This window comes from Gallus gallus, chromosome 2 (assembly GCF_016699485.2).
Source record: "Gallus gallus isolate bGalGal1 chromosome 2, bGalGal1.mat.broiler.GRCg7b, whole genome shotgun sequence".
Taxonomy (NCBI): Eukaryota; Metazoa; Chordata; class Aves; order Galliformes; family Phasianidae; genus Gallus; species Gallus gallus.
In genome coordinates this window covers 97,324,123-97,343,792 of record NC_052533.1, presented here as the reverse complement: position 1 = coordinate 97,343,792, position 19,670 = coordinate 97,324,123, and the positions used below count along the sequence as shown (strand labels likewise).

Here is a 19,670-nt window from a genome sequence, read left to right as displayed (position 1 = left end):
GCTAATTGTAAAGTGATAACTGTGGGATGCGCTGAAGCAGTTCCAAGACAGTCCTACGCAGATTGCTATAAACACACAGCTATGCAACAGATCTGAGCTAGCTGGAACAAAAACACCAAGCATGGCTCTGCACTCCTTCGGTAAAGCGCTGCTCTGCTGTGGTGGTGATGTGAGTTACATGTGGAGTGATAGCCAAGGAGAGCCAAACCCCTCACATCACAGGAGCACCATCGCAATTTACACTTTTGCTGGCTGCATCAGCTCAGAGCAACAAGAAATGAGGCTAAGAAGATCACAGAGTAAACTGAACCAAAACCAGAATTCTCCATGGGGCAGTAGAGCAGCAAAATAATAGATTTATGACCCAAGCGAAAGAGCAGACATCGCTGCACACACCTGCATTTCAGCCAAAAGTCCTTCCTCCAGCTGAGCCTTCGCCATCAAGGAAACCACTAACTCCTCCAGGTCCTTAGTTCAAATCCAGCTTGGGCAGACTGTGACTGAAATGCATCACCCCTGACAGCTGGGCAGTGGGCAGCCGTGTCCCCAAACCTCCTTCCTTGCTCACTCAGGGCTGATTTCCTTGAATGCCAAGGAAGCATTTCCTTGAGATGCTGTAATGCCCCCAGCCTGAGGGTCTGGTTTTTGTGTCCCTGCATCCCTTCCACCTTGTCACCCCGTGTCTTTCTGCAGAACCTGCTATCACAACACTCTTTCTCAGAAAGGACTGCAGGAGCACAGAAACGTAGAGTTTCCCACGTTGGAAGGGACCCATAAGGATGGCTCCCGGCTCCACATAGGACCACCCAAAATCAGACTCTATGTCTGAAAGTGTTGTCCAAACACTCCTTGAACTCTGGCACTTGGGGCTGTGCCCACAGCCCTGGGCAGCCCGTTCCATGCCCACAGCCCTCTGGTGCAGCCCCTGTCCCTGACCCCCAGCTGCCCCTCCCCTGACACAGCTCCATGCCGTTCCCTCAGGCCCTGTCGCTGTCACACAGAGCAGAGCTCAGCGCTGCCCCTCCGCTCCCTGTGAGGAGCTGCAGCCGCCATCAGGCCTCCCCTCAGCTCCTCTGCTCTGCGCTGAGCAAACCAAACTGCAGGACATCCTCTCCCCTTTCTTCCCATTAACCACATGCTGAAAAAGTCCTTTTGAATAAAAGCATCAGAGGCAATGCTTGTAATGTAAACAGCTGCTCAAATATTGAAGCATCCAGTGAACTTATGCTTTGTATGTATATGTTTTGACATCCTAAGTCTTTAAGGCCTAGAAGGGACCATATAACCACCAATTTTATTTGAAATATTTCCTACTAACACAGAATTCCTTGAGAAGTGTGGACAGCCAGCCCCTCCTCTCTGCTCTTTTCTCATTTTTCCATTCTTGCAGAACAGCCCTCAGGAACCAAATGTGAATCTGGGCTGGGATACGGGAGGCAAAAAGAGGATGAGAAGGGAAGGGGATGGCAAGAAACAGGAGAATAAGTTATCTGATGAGTAGCTCCAGGCAAAAGAGAGAAGTACCTGGTAGTGTTGCTCTGCGCAACAGCGTGTAGTTAAAAATAATTCTTTAAACTAAAATATTTGGATAGGGGTATCTGTCCCCAGAGCAACCAACAACATAAAAACAAGTAACAATAATTTTCCATTCCAATGACCAGTGATATATTTAGATAATAATGTCAGAAATTTAGTCCACTTTGAGGTGAAAGGTGAAAGTCATACGTGAGGCCCAACAGCTACAAGAGAAAAAGTCACTTTAATTCATTTACAGGGACTGTTCCTGAAGTCAGAAAGACATTGATGCAGGGATGAAAATTCAGCAGCTCTCACAAAGCCTGTTTGCACCAACGGCAGGACTGCTGGTCACTGCTCCAGCCTTGGGGACCTGGGTGATATGGGTGGACCACAGGTTCCAAGCCAAGGAGTAAAAGCTGGCAAATGGTAAGTCTACTGGCTAATGTGAGATAATCTTTAATGCCACTGTCATACATCTTCTTGGTGGCACAAGAGGGTAAACTTGTCTTAGAAAAACATTGCATTCATTCATAAGCAAAGAACGCCACTGGAAAAGGAATATAAAACTTATGCAATGCATGACTGGAGTGCAGAGGATTTTTTTAGCCGATCAGATGGCAGAACCTCAGTAAAGACAAATATATCTGCATCCAAACTGTGGGGCTCTGGGCTTGGAGCTCCTGTGTCTGGGTGCAAATACCCTACTACCATCTCACCGGTCTTCAGCCCTTCCACTCCCTCAGCCTGTGCCATGGTTCAGGCAAAAGGACATCCAGGAGCATCGCCTGGAAAAGAACAGCACTGCCTTCCTGTTACAAACGGTCAGGGGAAAGGGGATGTGCTGGCAGTATAGCAATACCATGGGATCAAAACTTTTTTTGAAGGAATCCTAATTTAGATCTCTTATTTTAAAAACAAGCTCAGTTCTAAGCCTTCATTCAGAAACCAGTTTGATTCAGCATTGCAGGCTGCAAAATAAAAACGCAAAGAATCTAAAATAGATAATCCCATGGCCTGAGATTCAGACTAAGATTCAGATGCCCAGGCAGCGCAGGCATGTGACCGGGGAAAATATTTTGTATCCCACACAGGCATCCCCAAACTGGTTTATAAAAAAAAAAAAAAAAAGGCAAAATTTAGATGCAGCACTATTTTTAGTGTCTTGTAGCCAGTGGAGGTTCCTTTCACTGCTTCTGAGTCTTTTGGGCCATTTTATCCAGAGAAGTCAAACTTTCCGTTTGCGTTATAGACAGAGCCTAAACAAAAAGCTTTGGATTCCATTCTTGGAATAGATATTTTATGCTAACTAATGAGGATTTGTACCCATCCTGGTAGCTTTTATTATGTTATTACATCCACTTTGTATTTTTCTTTTCCAATTTTGCTTCTACCCTCAACATTTAAGAAAAAAAAAATCTTTCTAAAAGAAAATAATAGTAACAGTGCATTGTTGCGTCTGCCCAGTAAAAATAGAAAAGCATGTTTTAATACAGCAAGTGGACACTGTCTGTGAGTGCAGTCCATTACTGCTCACACTGTGGTTAGGTCAGAGGAATGCAAGGGAATCTGCGGTACTGGATTCAAATGCTGTTGCACAGAGCTTTGCTCTTGGTTTTTCCTTCCTCCGAGGAGAAGTGTGCTGGCACATATGGCAGGTCCACTGAGTATGAACTGCTGCAACCCAATCACAACCCGGTCCATTGCATCTGTCCTGCTCCTGAGTAACTTATATGGGGGTTTTCAGCTCCAAACCATGCACACTGCATTGACAGTAAGGCCAAAGCATCTGCACCACTGCACCTTCTAAGGCTTTCATGCTGCTGTGCAAACATCTGCCCACATGTTGGCTTGTTTGGTAATTGAAATGGGGCACCCATACGATTAGATCTGCAATTAATCTAAAGCAGGAATGCCCGACGGATGTTTTCACCAGTCATCTTGGGAGCCCATTCTATAAAGTTAACAGCGGGCAGCAGGCACCTCCAGAGGGCAATCCAGAGCATATAACCAGGTGGCAGCTGGGCTCCTCTTCTGGGAGTCCTGGATTTGCCTCTGGCAATGTTCATCTCTCCCTCCACTAAGCCCTTAAGCATGACTAGGGAGGTGACACCGAGCACCCTTCTTGGGTTACCTATCACAGGACCCTGTGGGCAGTAATCAGATATGGATGGCTATTACAGTAGGCTGCCAGGACCTCCAGCTCTGATTCACAGGAGCATCTATTGCCACGAGGTTTTCCTGCATTAGCAATGACCTGATGTTGGAATTTCGTAAGACTGCAAACAGTCGGCCCAATAAGGAATCTCATAATGTAATTTACATTCACTTCCTCTACTTGTTCAGAAAAATCCCAAATGATTATGAAGAACATAGTGACATTTTAACTAAAGATCTGTTCATATAATCACAGAATCACTAAGGCTAGAAAAGACCTCTAGAACCATCTAGTCCAACTGTCAGCTCACCACCACCATGCCCGTTAACCCATGTCCCTAAGTACCAGATCTACACTTTGCTTGAACACCTCCAGGGACAGAGACACTACCTCCCTGGCAAGCCTGTTCCAATGCCTCACCACTCTTTCTGAGAAGAAATTTTACCAAATACCCAACCTGAATCCCCCAATTCAACTTAAGACCATTATCTCTTGTCCACAACTTGTTGTAGTATTCTGTCCCTTTTTTTCAGGAGACAGGCAAAAGCAATTAAAATAAGAAAGTTCTTTTTGCTCTAGTGCAAGAACCAGAAAGACAAAACAGAAAACACAGAGGATTGAATCAAACATCAAATTTTACACCTGTCATTGTGTAATATAATTTTATTTCCATACAGGGGGAACATAACTGATTATAAGGCTAGACCTTGTACCTTACCATCTTACCTGAAAGTGCTGGCTTTTTCAGCTAAAAGGATATAAAAGAGTAACCCAGTCTAAACAAAGCCACTAGCCCATAGGACACTGAAGCACAAGGAACGAAGATGAATGGGCTGGATGAGGGATTTGTCTTTGATGTTGGGTTCCTGTCTCCAGCACTATGGTGAGGTACATGACTCACCCATGCTGAATACAGAGTGAGAATAAGTCCCAGTCCCTTCAAATTTCACAACAGATGGAAGCAGATCTATTTCATCATTCCTGGGATGAGGCTGGAAGATCTGCACTTTGCCCTCGGATGAGGGTGTTCTTAACTCCTCACGTCTCTTATACACTTGCAAGCATATCCGAGAAGGAAGTCATTATCCTTTTTCCAATCCCTTCTATGTATCTGCAAAATACTTACAAACAGCTTTGCATGGTCATGTTCCAGGCTGTCCTCTTCTCACTCTCTCCCATATCCTTATCAAAGTGGATTCTCTTTATGTGCAGAGTATAGAACCAAAACCTATGGAGGAGGAGCAGAACCTTTTGGTATCAAATTTTTCAGTAAACTTATGGAGCATGTCTATTTGCAAATGAAAACATGCTATATACGAATGAATTTCAGTTTCTACTTAGAGAAATGTTTTCCTTTCTTCTTTCCTGTTTTTACTTTGCTTTTCTGTTTAAGAAAAACTTTTATGATAATATTAATCAAATTGCTCATTGTAGAACTTGTAACAGCACAAATAGCTGTGAAATAATTCAAAAAGCATATTTCAATTAAAAACATCTATTATCAATGTAAAAACCATGGTTGGTATGGTCAGCAGGAGCCTACTCAAGGCTTAAGCCCTGTTGATAGAAGCCAGTGGTTCCTTCATGAACAAACCGCCCAAGCTGCAGCCCTTCAACGCGTCTGTATGAAACACACATCACCTCGGAGGTACTGAATATCTGGTAATCCACTACCTCTGCCATGACGTGAATTGCTGGAAGGGAGAGGACAGTGGGCAGATATCTCTGAGCATCCCTTCTCCTCCCTCATGCACTCGTGCAGATCTGCAGCTAACACCCACCCAAACATAGGTACCAGCCATCAAGGTGTGAAGTGTAGCATATCAAAAGGAGAAGTGTCTTCAAGCCAGGGTCCAAATCCCATACAAACAGCTCAAGGTTCCTATCCACACTGAGCTCCTGGAACAAGGCACGGAAGTTGCTGATGTAATCAGCAGTCATGCTGTACAGCTGTGCTTGTACCAGGGCTGCAAACCTAGTCTTACAGTAAATGCAACATCTACACACTTGCAGCACTTTTACTCAGAGACCATCTAGCTGTGATCACAAGACAAGAATGGTTTCGCCTTGACATCACTGGTAATTCTAAAATTGAAAAGGGTTTCTTGTTTTTCTCCCTACCTTAGAGAATTCTTCCCAATATTTTTAAGGAACTGTCATTTCCTGTAAAATAATGTTTATAATGGCAGGCTGTCAATCTTTCTAGTTTTGTTGGGCATTTTTTTTCACAGGTTATTATTTATTGTAGCTACTCTTCGCTCTCTTTTTTTCTGACTTTCAGCAGGACTGCCCTATGCCTTTCCAAAGTGCACAGATTTTATAGCTGAAGTGACTTTGAGCCACTCTATCTAAACGGATACTGAAACTGGCATCAGACTTTGGTGTCCATTTTAAAGAGACTGAAATGTGAACATGAAAGGAAAGGACTCCGTCCCTTTCCATGCTCTAATTTTCAACCCCCCCCCCAAAAAAATACCCCTAAGAAGACCAAGAATTAAAGCAGCTCCATGTTGTGCACGGGTTTGTTTAAATAGACAGCCTCTTTGAAACCATGCTAGCTGTGAGGCTTTCTTCTTAGATCTTCCTATGGCTATCCCACATGCTGATCGCTATTAGGGCCATGCAGGTGGATAGCGTTCAAGTCACACACCATTCACAATCAGATTATATACATATATATATTGATTCTGAGGATGCTGGCACGATAGCAAAGATTCCTGTCATCACATGCCTTAGTTCCACCTCTGCCTCCTGTCTTCTGAATGAAGCTGCTGCTCATGTAGAAGATGTAAAGGAATGATACAACAACAGAATTCAGATCTAGATCTAAACTTGCCAGAAGGAACCTGTATCAGGTTAATCCTGACCTGAAACCAGCGGGCTAAACTAATATGTTTCTGAGAATAAGGAGCTCCCTCCTCATTTGGGAATCTTCTGAGTTGTGAAAGCATCAAGAGGACATTATCTGACCTGTTTGCCCTCCTCATTAGTAAAGCACTTTCCAGGGGCTGCAGAAAACTGTCAGAATCACCTGTTGTGGCAAAACGTGTGCAATTTGTTAATGCCGTCTGTGGTCACCACAAGGAAATCTCACGTCAACAATGACTTCAGGGAACAGGTTATTGCTCAAAGAGATGAAAGAAAGGAATGGAAGACTCAGGTTCCGCTCTTTCCCCAGGAGATTAAAAATCCACTAAAAGCATATTGTGACCAGCAATCTACTGGGGCCGAGATAGTGCTACTCATGCGCGTTGGGTCATGAAAAGTGCTGACAGCATCTCCCCAGAAACTGGAGTCAGGGAGAACATAAGCATAATATTTGGCTAGGATTTTACTAGGAAACGCAGATACAGCAGGCAGCATTCTCCCACCTTCCCTCTGCTCTCTCTCACAGACACTTCCTTTGTCTGTACCAGCCGGGTTATTAACAGTATATTGTTTTTCATTCCACTTCTCTTCCCTTTGGGCTTTCTATGCTTCTGGTCATGGAGAAGGTAAATAAACCTTTTTAATTATATAGACTGTCAAAATTTCTCCACGCTCACCCCATTTATTAGATTTTTTTTTCTGTACTTCAAATTTATTTTTAACCCTCTTCCATTAAACTCAGCATTTTTCAGTTTGTGTCTGCATGTACCAATAGAAAAGAACACAACCTGTTCCCTACAGAAACCCAGAAACAATTCCTGCAAGACACATTTTATGAGAATGTCTCTTTTTTACCTCTGCATAGCAGAACTGATATTCGTACAGACATGAGAAATGGTCCAGAAGGGCAGACATACAGACTTACCTTCCCGCTGTGCAAAATATTGTAGTTTTCACATCAGAGAACCAAACGTTTGGGTTACTTGTCAGATGACTTTCACAGAAGTAGAAAATCTATTTCTTACTTTCCAACTGGACTTAAAATGTCAGTAAGTTTAAACGGTTGATATTCTACAGACCAAATTCTCAGTACAGAGGGAAAATGTAATTTGGTATATTAGCTTCCAGACTAGCATTACTTTAGCTTTTTGAGCTGAGTTGAATTGATGCTGAAATGTCTATTGCTGTGACTGGAGGAAAAAAAGCATGCAGTACTTGCCTTGTGGAATTCTAAACACAGGGGGTGGAGTCAAACAGCATAAATGAGTACAAGGACAGCTTCTGTACTAAATGGGAAGTAAATTCCTTATTTGTAAACATAGTGGCTCTCAGATGGGGAAGATCAAATAGTAGATCTCTTCTAGATGTACATACTTGCATATTTTCATTTATTTCATCCACTTTCTAGTTTACTCTTTCTGTGCATTCCCCTCCCTGAAACCACCTCTTCTCCTTTGACCTGGTGTGCTGCCCGAGACTCATCCCTGCCTGTTTCACTGTCATCCACAGAGCCCTGAGTACACAAATAATCATGGGCTACATGAGCTCTCTTGCATGGCTGCTGGCTACCCAATAGGTTCTGCCCTCAAGTAGGGTTGCCTGTCAAGGTTACATGTGAGCAGAGATACCTTACACCTTGACATCAAGATGCCTTGCCTATCGGATCCTTGGTAAGTGACTTAATACTTTAAGTTTCGTTTGCTTTGCTAAGATTAAATCTTTGATTGGTTGTGCACATATAATTTCTCAGGCCTAAACTGTTAACCAAGTGTGAGACTAGGACTGGATCCAGCTGCACCTAATCTCCTTACCTCTGTGGTTCTAGGAGTTTAGAAAACAAAGAGGTCTGCTCTGAACCCCAGGACTCATTGAGAGGGCCTTCTGGATGAATGTGTTTAGCCCTACCCTCTACACTGTAAGTAATTATATGTATCCAGCCACTTTGAATCTTGTTAAGTTACTCTATTCTTTGTTAAATCACCAGGTTATATCTACATTATATCAATAGATACATTTCCTGCTTCTCTCTCATGAGTGAAGTGTATAGTTTCTCTGTACAGTTTCCATCTGTAACGCCATAAAAACAAAGCAAACAGTGGATAGAAGTCATTATCAAATGAAGATATCCAGTGGTTTACAATTCAGCTTATACAAGCATCTTGGCCACTGAGAGAAAAGTAATGTTTTGTATGCAAGAAAAGTATAGGAGAATGAATAATTTTAAATGTTTTTCAGTAGCATGAAAGGGCAGCTTTATTCCTTTGGGGAATAATATATAATCTTTTTCTAAAATCTTGAAAATATACATATTCTATTGAAATATATACATTTGTATGTATACATACAGATCATCTGAGAAAGTAATAACTTCTCCATACCTCTTTAAATTCACCTAATAAAATGAGAGCTTAGTGCTGCCAGCAGTGGGTAGGCTAACTATATGACAGTTGTATTCAGACTCAAAGACAATTTCCTGGTGCCTGTCTCCTGCCTCCCTTCCTCCTCCAGGAGAGGCCATCTGGGTATGGAGCCAAGGGCCCCTCTCCTCTCCAGAAACTCAACTTGCAAAGTTGAGACTGATTCTGCTCCTACCTTCTGTCAGCACTTCTGCCTGTATCCAGTAAAACTCTGTTTTTGGCTGAAAGCAGGAGATGATGTAGGCTGAAAGCACCGTCCTAACCCCTCCTCGTGGCCGTGGTGTGTTTTTTCCTGCACATTGCTCCCTAAAACTTCAGATAGGCATGGCAGAATGGAAAAAAAGAGGGCTGCGAGTGCTTTTTTTTTTTTTTTTTTTGTAATTACTTGTGAGTTTGCTTTGGTCTCCTGATCAGTAACTAAAAATGAACATATTACATGTCATTCATGTATTATCCATTTTAACAAAACAAGGAGGTGCACTTGATTCCCCTGACCTGTAGTAGAAGTCCCCGTTGTGCTGCTTCCTGCACTGCTGTGCTTCTACGAGGCAGCTTCCTACCCAGCCCTTCCACAGAAAGGGATGCTTAGCGGTGTGACAGACCGGGCCAAGCAGTGGGCTAAGCATTGGCTTCCCTTCCCAGAAGCTGTGATCAAGCAGCTGTGGGCAGGCAGCAGTGGAAGAGGAGATAACAGCCTGCCTGTGGTAGCAAGAAGGGACAAACTACCAATGAAACTGGAAAAACCCCTGAGCATCGCTCCTAATGTCACAAGGGTGACAGCAGCAATCCTCATTCAGAGACAGGCCTGAACATGAGGAGCTGCACACAAGGAATCTCTTCAAGGCTGATAGCCACCCTCCTCTTCAGACCTGCCTGTCTCCTCTGAGGCCCAGGCACCTGCCATCACCACAGACAAGCAGCACTGTGGCTGCTGAACACGATTAACGTGATTATTGTTGTGCCCATTGGAGTAGACTGTAGAGAACTCCCTGAATTTTTTGGCTTTAGCCTCAGTCTGTTGGTGGAGGAGGAGGAGAATGGTGATGAGTAAAATATCTTGGAAACCAACTGGCTTGATAAGACGAGCCTTGTAGGAGGCAGAGATCTTATGCTCATTGCTGGATTTCCCCCCTCCGCTGAATAATTTGACTGCAGAGCCCTCCCTGCGTGGTCAGGAATGGAATGCCATCACTACCCGGCAGCTTGGGGCCAGTCAGCCCATACCCCAGCCCTCACAGGGTAAGAAGGCTGTGGGAGGCCTGCTGATGCCCACAGCCATTTTTAGAACAGAGCTCTGCTCCCTGTCAGTGCCAGGGCAACCTATCTGGGCTGTCAGCAGGCAAGGAGATAACGTGGCCCAACGCCTTGCTGTTGTGGCATGCACATGGATTTCTGTGCTGTGCACAAGTTCTTAATTTGGGGAATATTGGGAATGAACACAACAATACCTTTGTACTGAATCTCCATCTGAAAATAGGCTTTAAAAACAAGTCAGCCGCACTGGGGATTCAGCTGTCATAGTTTCCTATTACATAAAAAAAATATGCATACAGAAACAGCTTTGAGGCTTTTACCTCCCTTTTTGCATTTTTGATATCAAGAAAGCAACAAAACCCCCAAAAGGTAGATTTTTAGAACCAAAAACTGAAAAAAGAGAAGTTGCCTTCAGGTCTTATTATACCTATACATTTCATGTGGCAAAGATTTGTCAGGTGCTCACCTTGGGGTCATCTCCATATGGGTGGTGACATCCAGAGTACATTTAGGGCATCTATTGAGTCCTACTACTATAGGACTACGTGAATGTCCATAAAGAGTAGTCAGGTAGTGAAACCTGTCTTCACTGAGATGCACAGGGGTAAAACAAAATAATACTCAATGCCTGAAGGTGAAGTGATGCAGTCACCATAAAAATCTGTGATCATGTTTGGCCGTTTTGGTATCCTATCTTAACTATTAGAAGCTTTCTTGGATCTTTTACAATACAGACAATCTGATGTGATTGTCCCTGAGGAGCTACACAGTAGGAAAGTAAGCACTCTTTCAACAAGTTCCAATGACTTCTAGTTATGCCAATTATTAGGCTGAATCAATACGAATTAAGGACTGCCATCTCAATTCAGTCAATGCAAAAATGTGTACTAACTCAGTCTCTGCAGACAGTTTTGCTGCTATGTTGTGGAAGTTTATGTCATTCTTATAGCACTCTGCATTCTGAAATCCCCTAAGTTCAGCTTCTCTTTTGAACTCACAAGTTGTAACTGAAACCAACAAAAAGCTCTATTAAATATTATCCTTACCTAATTGAATATATTAGTTGTACACAGCAATTACATTCCCCCTTTTACAGTACAGTAAAGCACTTATGGTACAATAAAATCTACCACACAGTGCTCAAAAGCCCAGTGTGTTGAGCAATTCAGTTTTTAGTGTCTTGTGTAGGTTAGGAATTGATTTTAACTGCCTGGCATAAATCATACAGTCCTATTGTTCAGACCCTAATGGACAGGGCTGGTTTTAAAACCTGCAGAACAAAAAGAAATAAACCTTCTGAAAATTTACTTTTGAGGAAAAGAGATGTGTTTTGAATTCAACTGAAATTTAAGAAATGCTGTGCACTTTAGTCAGTACAATTATCACAAGCACGACAGTAAATAAAACTTTGTACATTAGTAAACCTCAGTGCAAATGTAACTGTTTAAAGAAGTGAAGCTTGATAAACAGTGTGAAATTTAAAGCAAATTTCCAGTAGAGAGAAACATTTGCCTACACATCTATTATCCACTCTCTACCTATTACACCGAGAAATATTTGCATTCATTCTGCATGTATGTTTGGCTTTACAAAGCACGTAAGACGGACGCATTCTCTCATGAAGTTTGGCTCCATTTGTAGATTTTCTGTGCCAACATAGTTTAATCTTTTGTCTATGCAGTAACTTAAATAAAGCAAAAATAAATCTTCAAATCAAATCAAAACATTGTGTCATATATAAAAAAAAGGTGCATAAGATTCATGTAATGTTGAAAATACACTTAGAGTTATTGCTCTGTTAAGCTTTATTTATCAAATTTTGACCTCCAGAAAAATATCCATCATTTTAAAGGGTGCAAGTGAAGAGGAAACAGTCTGCACATAGTTGTGAGCCACCATCTAATTCATGCATTAAAGGTGATACATTTCTTCCTGTATACTAACACAGCAATTCCTGAGGAATGTGCAGATTAAGGGAAGGAGCTTCACAACTTGTGCCTTCGAACAGCTAGATCCCAAATTCAGGACTACTCAATACTGATCTGTCTCTTTGTAAAAATATCAGTCTTGACGTCTGCAGGTTTAAGCTAGCTGCCCTCAGCACTGCTGCATTTTTATATGAATGAAGAAGTAGAAGGCATGCATTCAGATACCATATAAATTCAGTTCAACATAAGAATCTAAAGCAACATTTACTCTGATAGATCTCTTATGTTTGATTTAGTTTCCAGACTTCAAAGACACAAAAGGTTCAATACCTATTTTATGTAAATAGAAGAAATAGTATTCAGTTAAAAAAGTGAAATAATTTGCAGAGAAAAAAGAAAAAATCATTTATATGTAATTAATTCCACAAATTCACCACTTCTCAAAATGTTTAATTATTGCTCTCAGCGTTTTTTAAGACCTTTTGTTTTCATTATTAGGCAATCTGCTGCACATTTATCAAGTCTGAAAGGCTAGAGCATCGTTTTTAAAACCACATTATAGAAAAGAAAGCTAACCACCACGTACAGACTGGATTTGAAAGTTCACAGCGCTGTTATAAAGGTCATGGTGATACTCAGTGAAAATTGAATCACACAGCAGTCGATACAAAAAACCATATTGTCTTCCTTCAATAAGGAGCTTTCAATGCAGTGCCAGTTTATTTACCATCAAACTCTGCAAAGTCAGCTAGCTAATAAAGAATTTAGGATTTATTGGCCCTTTAATTCAGCATAGAAAGACTTGCCAGAAAGTGACAGACTAATAGGCCAATTATCTGAGGAATATTTTGTTTATTTGGCAGAAATTACAGGGAGATGCGTAATAAAAATACCTTCAGTAACCAATTTATTTCTACGTTAAAATAAACTTATTCACGACTACTGTGTTACAGAAAGTACCATTAAAATGTTCAAAGTTCTTCCCTGATGCCAAACAAAAACACTTAACCAGGGCAATATACAATATTAATATTGTTTTATGGTCAATTTATGTCTAGACACAAGCAGTAAGAGGTGGAAGGATACTACAAAAAATTACAGCTTCTATACAGGAAACAGCAACAAAGCCCCAAAGGACTGCATTTACGTTTGCCTTATTCCAGATTTAGAAATTGTTATTTTTTCCTTATTAGGCATGGCTCTAAAATATTAGCTGTTTTCTTTGCATGAATGAGCTGTGGACACGGAATAGTCTGACAGGTTTTTTAATTAAAAATACTCAAATAAAATCTTGCTTCGTTTTAATTAGAAAGTGCAACTTAATTGTACTGCACTTCACACTGGATAACAAGCGAACTACATGAAGCTAACCAGAAGTGTTCACGTATCCTGACTGATTAACATAATGTAAAAGAGCATGGGCAACATATAACTGAGAAGCTTAAGTTTTTCTCAGAGTTAAAGAAATGCAGGCTACTAGGTCTATAGAGGAGTTAAAACTGTGGTATCCTCACATTTTCTGATTCCATGGGCTTCGCTACGAGTCATGAAATAAACCACAAGCCCTATTTATTTTTTGAAACATTTATGCATTAATGATCATAAGAAGGCACGATGGTACTCTTTCCCTTATGAAAGAAAATAAGAAATTCCCAATAAAAATTTCACATATAACTAATCCAATACATTATCTCCTGTGAGCACTGACATTACTAAAAATAATATAGATAAGGAGGTAGTAGCTGCACAATCCCCTTAGTAGGTCATGGGAAAAATGTTGCTACAAAACAATACTTCATTCTCAGGATTTTCTGAAATGAACAGTGACTCTGAATGCCCTAATTTGGAGCATTTATCACTACTTCGGCTAAGAGTTTTGATTGTTAGATAATGTCCTCTTTATTTCCTAAAACCAAGGATTCTTCAAGATAACAGAAGCTGGACATTCATGTATCACACATGCATCACTTTTCAAGATCCTGTCTTAGAGATTTCAGTTTGAGTTGGGAGAAGAAAGAAAAAATCATAAACTAATTCCAGTGGCCACTACACAGTTCCTAGACCTAGCTTGTTCCCATGAATAAGATCACAGGAAAGCAAAACATTTTGTTTAAAGCACATTGTCACACAGTGAATTATCATCTTTTTTTTTTTTTTAATGTAATTTGTTTTCCTTTAAGAACTCAAATTTTGGATCAGTTGAATTCATGGCTGAGGTACAGAGTAACCTCCGCTGTTCTGTTTGACTTGGGAAGTTACTGTTAGACTCAAGGATAGTGTTTGCTTAAAGAAAATATAAATTAAAGTAGCACGTAGACTTAAACAAAATGTTAATATTAAATGTATTTGATTTTCACAGTGGAGTTTTCAACTTAATGGAAAAAAATGCAAGCAGACAGGGAACTAGTTAACGGAGAAGTTTAAAAGAATTATCCTTGTGGTTTCAAAAATAGATTGATTTATCCATTTATTGACTCATAATGCACAGAAAATCCACCTGTTATAGTGATTCCATATTAAAACAGTGGTTTGACAGCTTAATCATCTGCTTTAATATGCCTGCAATGAAGTCATTTTTGGGGAGGAAACAAAGGCACACTTTCAATAATCTAGAGGACACTTCAGAGGTGGGACAAATAATTTATGGGTCTTCACTTGTCACTGAGGCAAGTACCTTACTGTCCATGGGTCACACAACTGCTTAGGTTGGAGAAACCTTATGAGATTATCTAGCCCAACCCCCAGGACCACAGGCAAATCTGATATGGGTTATCAAGCCAAACGTTAATACTAAAACTGCCATCAACTACAGTAGAATGCGAAGGAAGACAGGAACTTTCAAAAATATGTATATATTCTATATGATGTTATGTTTTCAGACTGAAAGTACAGTGCTAAAACAAGTATTATTGACTTGGAGAGAGCAAACCATAAAACAAAAAAGATTTCACAATTATGCCATACCTGTGCTAAATACAAAACCGGGTCCTCTTCCTTTGACTTTCACATCATGTATCTACAGGTGCTAATGTTACCTAAGGAGCTGATTTTAAGTATTCTATTGTTGGCTGTGGCCTCAGAGATGGTACACCATCTCTCCCCTGTTCAGTGATCTCATTCATCTTGTACAGTTCACAGTTATGCAGTTCCACTTGCTGGAGTGGCTGAGAGTACACTGCAAGGAAATCTATTGGTCTGGACATAAGAATGGAAATAAGAGTTATTTTCTTGAGAAGCAGTAGAAACGCATTGGAATGAGATGGAAGTATTCCTTAATGTATACAAAACTTCCTGTTGTTATACTAATCTACTGAGTCCTTGGTATTCCACAATGTATGAATGTGATGATTCACAAATACAGGTAAAATCACCAATCTCTTCCATGAAAAATCAGCACAAGATTTAAATCTTTAAATGAGGGTACTGAGCAATTTTCCAGAAAAAAAATAGTCATCAGTGAGGGGGGATGGGAAACAGGGCTGGCATGCACAGCTTCAGTATGCCAAAAGTTTCAATAAACAGACTTTTCAGTAAGCATTGGCTTCAGAAGGAAACTTTTATGGAGCAAGGAAATGGTGTAGATGCTGTAACCACTGAATGGCTGAAATCATATGTTTATGAAGGAAAGACTCTACAGAGGGGAAATGAAATGATAGGGATGCCTCTCACTGATGCATTTCTATGTGCAAACATTTAATGATGAGTCCATAAGAAAATACATTACGAATAGTCATTTAAGGGGTTTAAGGAGTTTCTCCCCCGGTGTATAGTGGGCAGTTCTGTCTTTGCCCAGTGTTAGGTGAAAACAAAGCCCAGTCCTGCAAGAGCTTGCCACTAGTAAGTGCGGACCTCTTAGCTCCATGTCACTCCTCCATGCTTGGGAGGCAGGGAAGTGTGGGACTGCTGCCAAATGAGAGCTGTCCTCAGCAATGCGGCTACTGTCATGGCTAGAAACCAGGCAGGGTCTTGGCAAGTTTCCCCATGCTACTCCATCTCAAGTGCCGCATATAAAAGCGGTATTTTTTTTAACCAGGGAAAGACCAGCCCTACCCATGTGCCTAACGAACTCCTGATTCCTTCAAAGAGGCTGTTGACACAGCTGCCAATTAGCTCCATTTGTGATGCACACAAACGACTACGAAGTCTTTACACAGGCCAAACAGCACGTGGCCTTTCACTCATTACTGTCATAGGTTAAATTAAAGCTGGTGACAGGGAACAGACGTGAAAGGTTCTTTAATCTTGAGCTTTTCCATTCAGTGCTGAAAGTATTTCTAGGGCTTTTTTTAAGGTCTATAGACCAAGATTACACTGCTGAAAAAATAATCAAGGTCACCAAAGCTTTGTCTTTTAACAGTATCCAAGCAAAAGCTGCTCTTTCCTGTGCACCTTAGACAGACTTTCTCCAGATCACTTGAGGTACTACTGTTCTGCAAGACTAAGTGTCTGTGTCTCTGCACTGATCATCCCCCCAGAATGAGAAGGATGCCAACGAGACCTGAGGAGCCTTCATCACTGTTGTGCAAGTCATCAAGAGCCAAAGGATAAAGAGATGGATCTTCTATCCTACTGAAATGCATATGGAAGTGATAGGCAGGGAAAACTTTTCTCTGGTGTTCCCACCTTACAAGCCCCAGATCCCTCTGCAATGCTCCTGTTACCTCATCTGATTCACGAGCATAGAGCAACTATGGCTATGTTCTCAGGATGTATTTCCACTGTTGTACCTGCACTTTGGCCTCAAATTCCCTCTCACCTTCATCTGGTGTTATTTCTTTGCATCCAAAATAGAGACAGGAATTTCCTCTTCTGTATTCCTTAATTTGTGAATCCTCAGATAACCATAAAGACAAATACAAATTCCAGCATCTTTTACACAGAAGAAAAAAATCTGATGCTGAGTAATGTCACAGTCTCTAAGGAAGGTGAGTCTGTTCTTTACAAAATGGAGGAGGAATTTATACATACACACCATCTCCCTTCCAAGCATTCGGACAACAGATATTGATGTAAAAGGGTTGAGACCTTGACCTCCTGGCTTTGAACAGAGCCAGGTGCCTGTTACGCCAAAGCTGTTTGCACTTCTGACTGTTAGTATCCCCATACAATTGTCTTGCTAAGCTGCTTCCACGCACATCTGTGTCTGACAGGTTTAATTCTCCAGAGTACTGGAAAAAATATTATAAGATGCAGAGATACTATTAATAGGTGTCCAGTTGGTGACACTGATCTTTTCTTTCTTGATCAAGTATTTTCCTGGGAAAATGGAATTTTCCTGCTGTTACATTCTGCACACAGAAGGAGAAAAGGGAAGGAGGCAAAAACTTGCAAAAGCATGCAGGAAAACAAACTTCTGAATCTGTTCTGTGGGTATCCTTTCAGGTCCACCTGCTGTGAGCTACATTCACAAGAAATCTTCTGCAATAAGGCCATAACAAATTAGCACACAAAAATCAGATCAAATAGAGATAAATGGACCACAATTTTATACTTCTTTGGGGCTATCTCTGCTGTTTCCCTTCCATTTTGAAAATCGTAGAAGCACAGAATCACCAAGGTTGGAGAGTACCTCCAAGACTATCTAGTCCAACTGTCCACCTAACACCAATATTTTGCCACTAATTCATGTCCCTTAGTACAACATCTAAACAACTCTTGAACAACTCCAGGGACAGTAACTGAATCACCTTCCTGGGCAGCCCATTCCAGTTCCTGTCCACTCTTTCAGAGAATAAATTTTTCCTAATATCCAACCTGAACCATCCTTGGCACAACTTAATGCCATTCACTCTATCCTAGCACTAGTTACGTGGGAGACGAGGCTGACCTCTACCATACCACAGCCTCCCTTCAAGTCGTTGTAGAGAGCAATAAGGTCTCCCCTGAGCCTCCTCTCCTCTAGACTGAACAGTCCCATTTCCCTCAGTCACACCCCATAAGACTTGTGTTCCAGATCCCTCACCAGCTTTGTTGCCCTTCTCTGGACACGCTCCAGGGCCTCAATATTTTTCTTGTAGTGAGGGGCCCAAAACTGAATGCAGTACTTGAGGTGCAGCCTCACCAGAGCTGAGTACAGAGGGATGGGATAATCATTTCCCTGCTCCTGCTGGCAACACTTAATCTCTGCAGGGTCATCCTACCCTCAGGCTGATCAACTCTTCCAGCCAGCTTGGTGTCATCTGCAGACTTACTGAGGGTGCACTCAATCCCCTCATAAGGTCATCAATACAGATACTGAACAGGACAGGCCCCAGCACCGACCCCTCGGGAGCACCATTTGTGACCAGTCGCCAGCTGGATTTAACTCCATTCACCACCACTCTCTGGGCCTGGCTCTCCAGTCCATTCTTTACCCAGCAAAGAGTGTACCTATCCAAGCCACGGGCTGCCAGCTACTGAGGGTACATGAGGCTACTTACAACAATGAATCCTTCCCTGATGCATTGATTTAATTTCACTTTGTTTCTTTTACTGGCAACCAGGTTAAAACACATATTTATGCATTAATTTCAAAGATCTTTGGCTTAGGCAAACTAATCTACATCTATAGAAAAACAAACAGCCAACAAATGGATTATAGAGCAGTTGCCAAAACTTTTGGGCCTGTTGCTGAATATTTTTTTCCTTGCAGTTTGGATACTAGCCCACGGTCTGTAAAATTTATATAGCAAGTATAAACAGTGACCTCCATTTTGTCTATTCTGTTGTAAGCACATCAGTGAAAATAACAACAAAATAATTTTGCTAAAAAACAGCTTTGCATCTTGCTTAAAAAGCATATATTGATTTCATAGAATCACAGAATAATTTCGATGGAAAGGGAAGTCTGATCCAATCCCCAGTCAAAACAAGGCCAGCTTCAAATTCAGTCCACGTTGCCTGGGCCAATTCCAGACAATTTAGGTCTCTATGTGATCTGCTCCAGTATTTGAGGGCTCTCATTACAAAAAACAATTCTGTCTGGTTGAAATTTGTTAGGTTTTTGTTGTTTCGTTGGTGTTCTTTTTTGTTTGGTTTTTTTTCAGCTTTTGTCCATTGACTTTTCTCTTTTTGCTATGCTGTCCCAGAAAGAGGAAGGCTTTATCTTCTTTATCACTAGCCCTTAGGCAACAAGAGATCCTCCTTCATCTTTCCCTTCCTCAGAATGAAAAAATAGGTCTGTTGGCAATATTTCCTGCATCAGAAAAATGGAGTACACCATTGGAAGATGTGGTGGAGCACAGTGCTTTCAGTTCTTCTGACAGCCCTCAACAAAACTCCCTCCAGTGTGCCAATGGCTTTTTGCTACTGTCTATGCCAACTGTATTTTAGTACTTTTCATAAATACGTACTGTAATCCAATACAATAAAGATGGTTTTGTGTTTAAATCTGTGAATGAATTTGGTACTAATAAGTGAATGATCATCAGCAGCAGCCAGATATTTTGCAAGCAGCATATCAGTTCACCTGTTTCCTATCTATGTGGTACATCATGGCATGTCCAGTCCAGAATATGTCTTGAGAACACTATGTACACATCAAATGCTTTG

The 19,670-nt window shown here is 41.3% G+C and overlaps 1 protein-coding gene and 1 long non-coding RNA gene across 2 annotated transcripts in view; one reads left to right on the top strand and one right to left on the bottom strand.

The window, feature by feature from the left end:
* PIEZO2 (piezo type mechanosensitive ion channel component 2) overlaps positions 1–19,670 on the bottom strand; it is a 395,935-nt gene that overhangs the window by 301,194 nt on the left and 75,071 nt on the right. Inside the window, exon 3 of the mRNA XM_040696651.2 lies at positions 4,800–4,901. The gene's annotated coding sequence lies outside the window, so the exon portion shown is untranslated. The remainder of the gene's footprint in view (positions 1–4,799; positions 4,902–19,670) is intronic.
* On the top strand, positions 5,645–18,087 carry LOC112531832. Its single transcript, XR_003073864.2, has 4 exons — positions 5,645–5,752; positions 8,051–8,211; positions 8,367–8,456; positions 16,498–18,087. It is a non-coding gene; the product is annotated as an uncharacterized LOC112531832 (long non-coding RNA).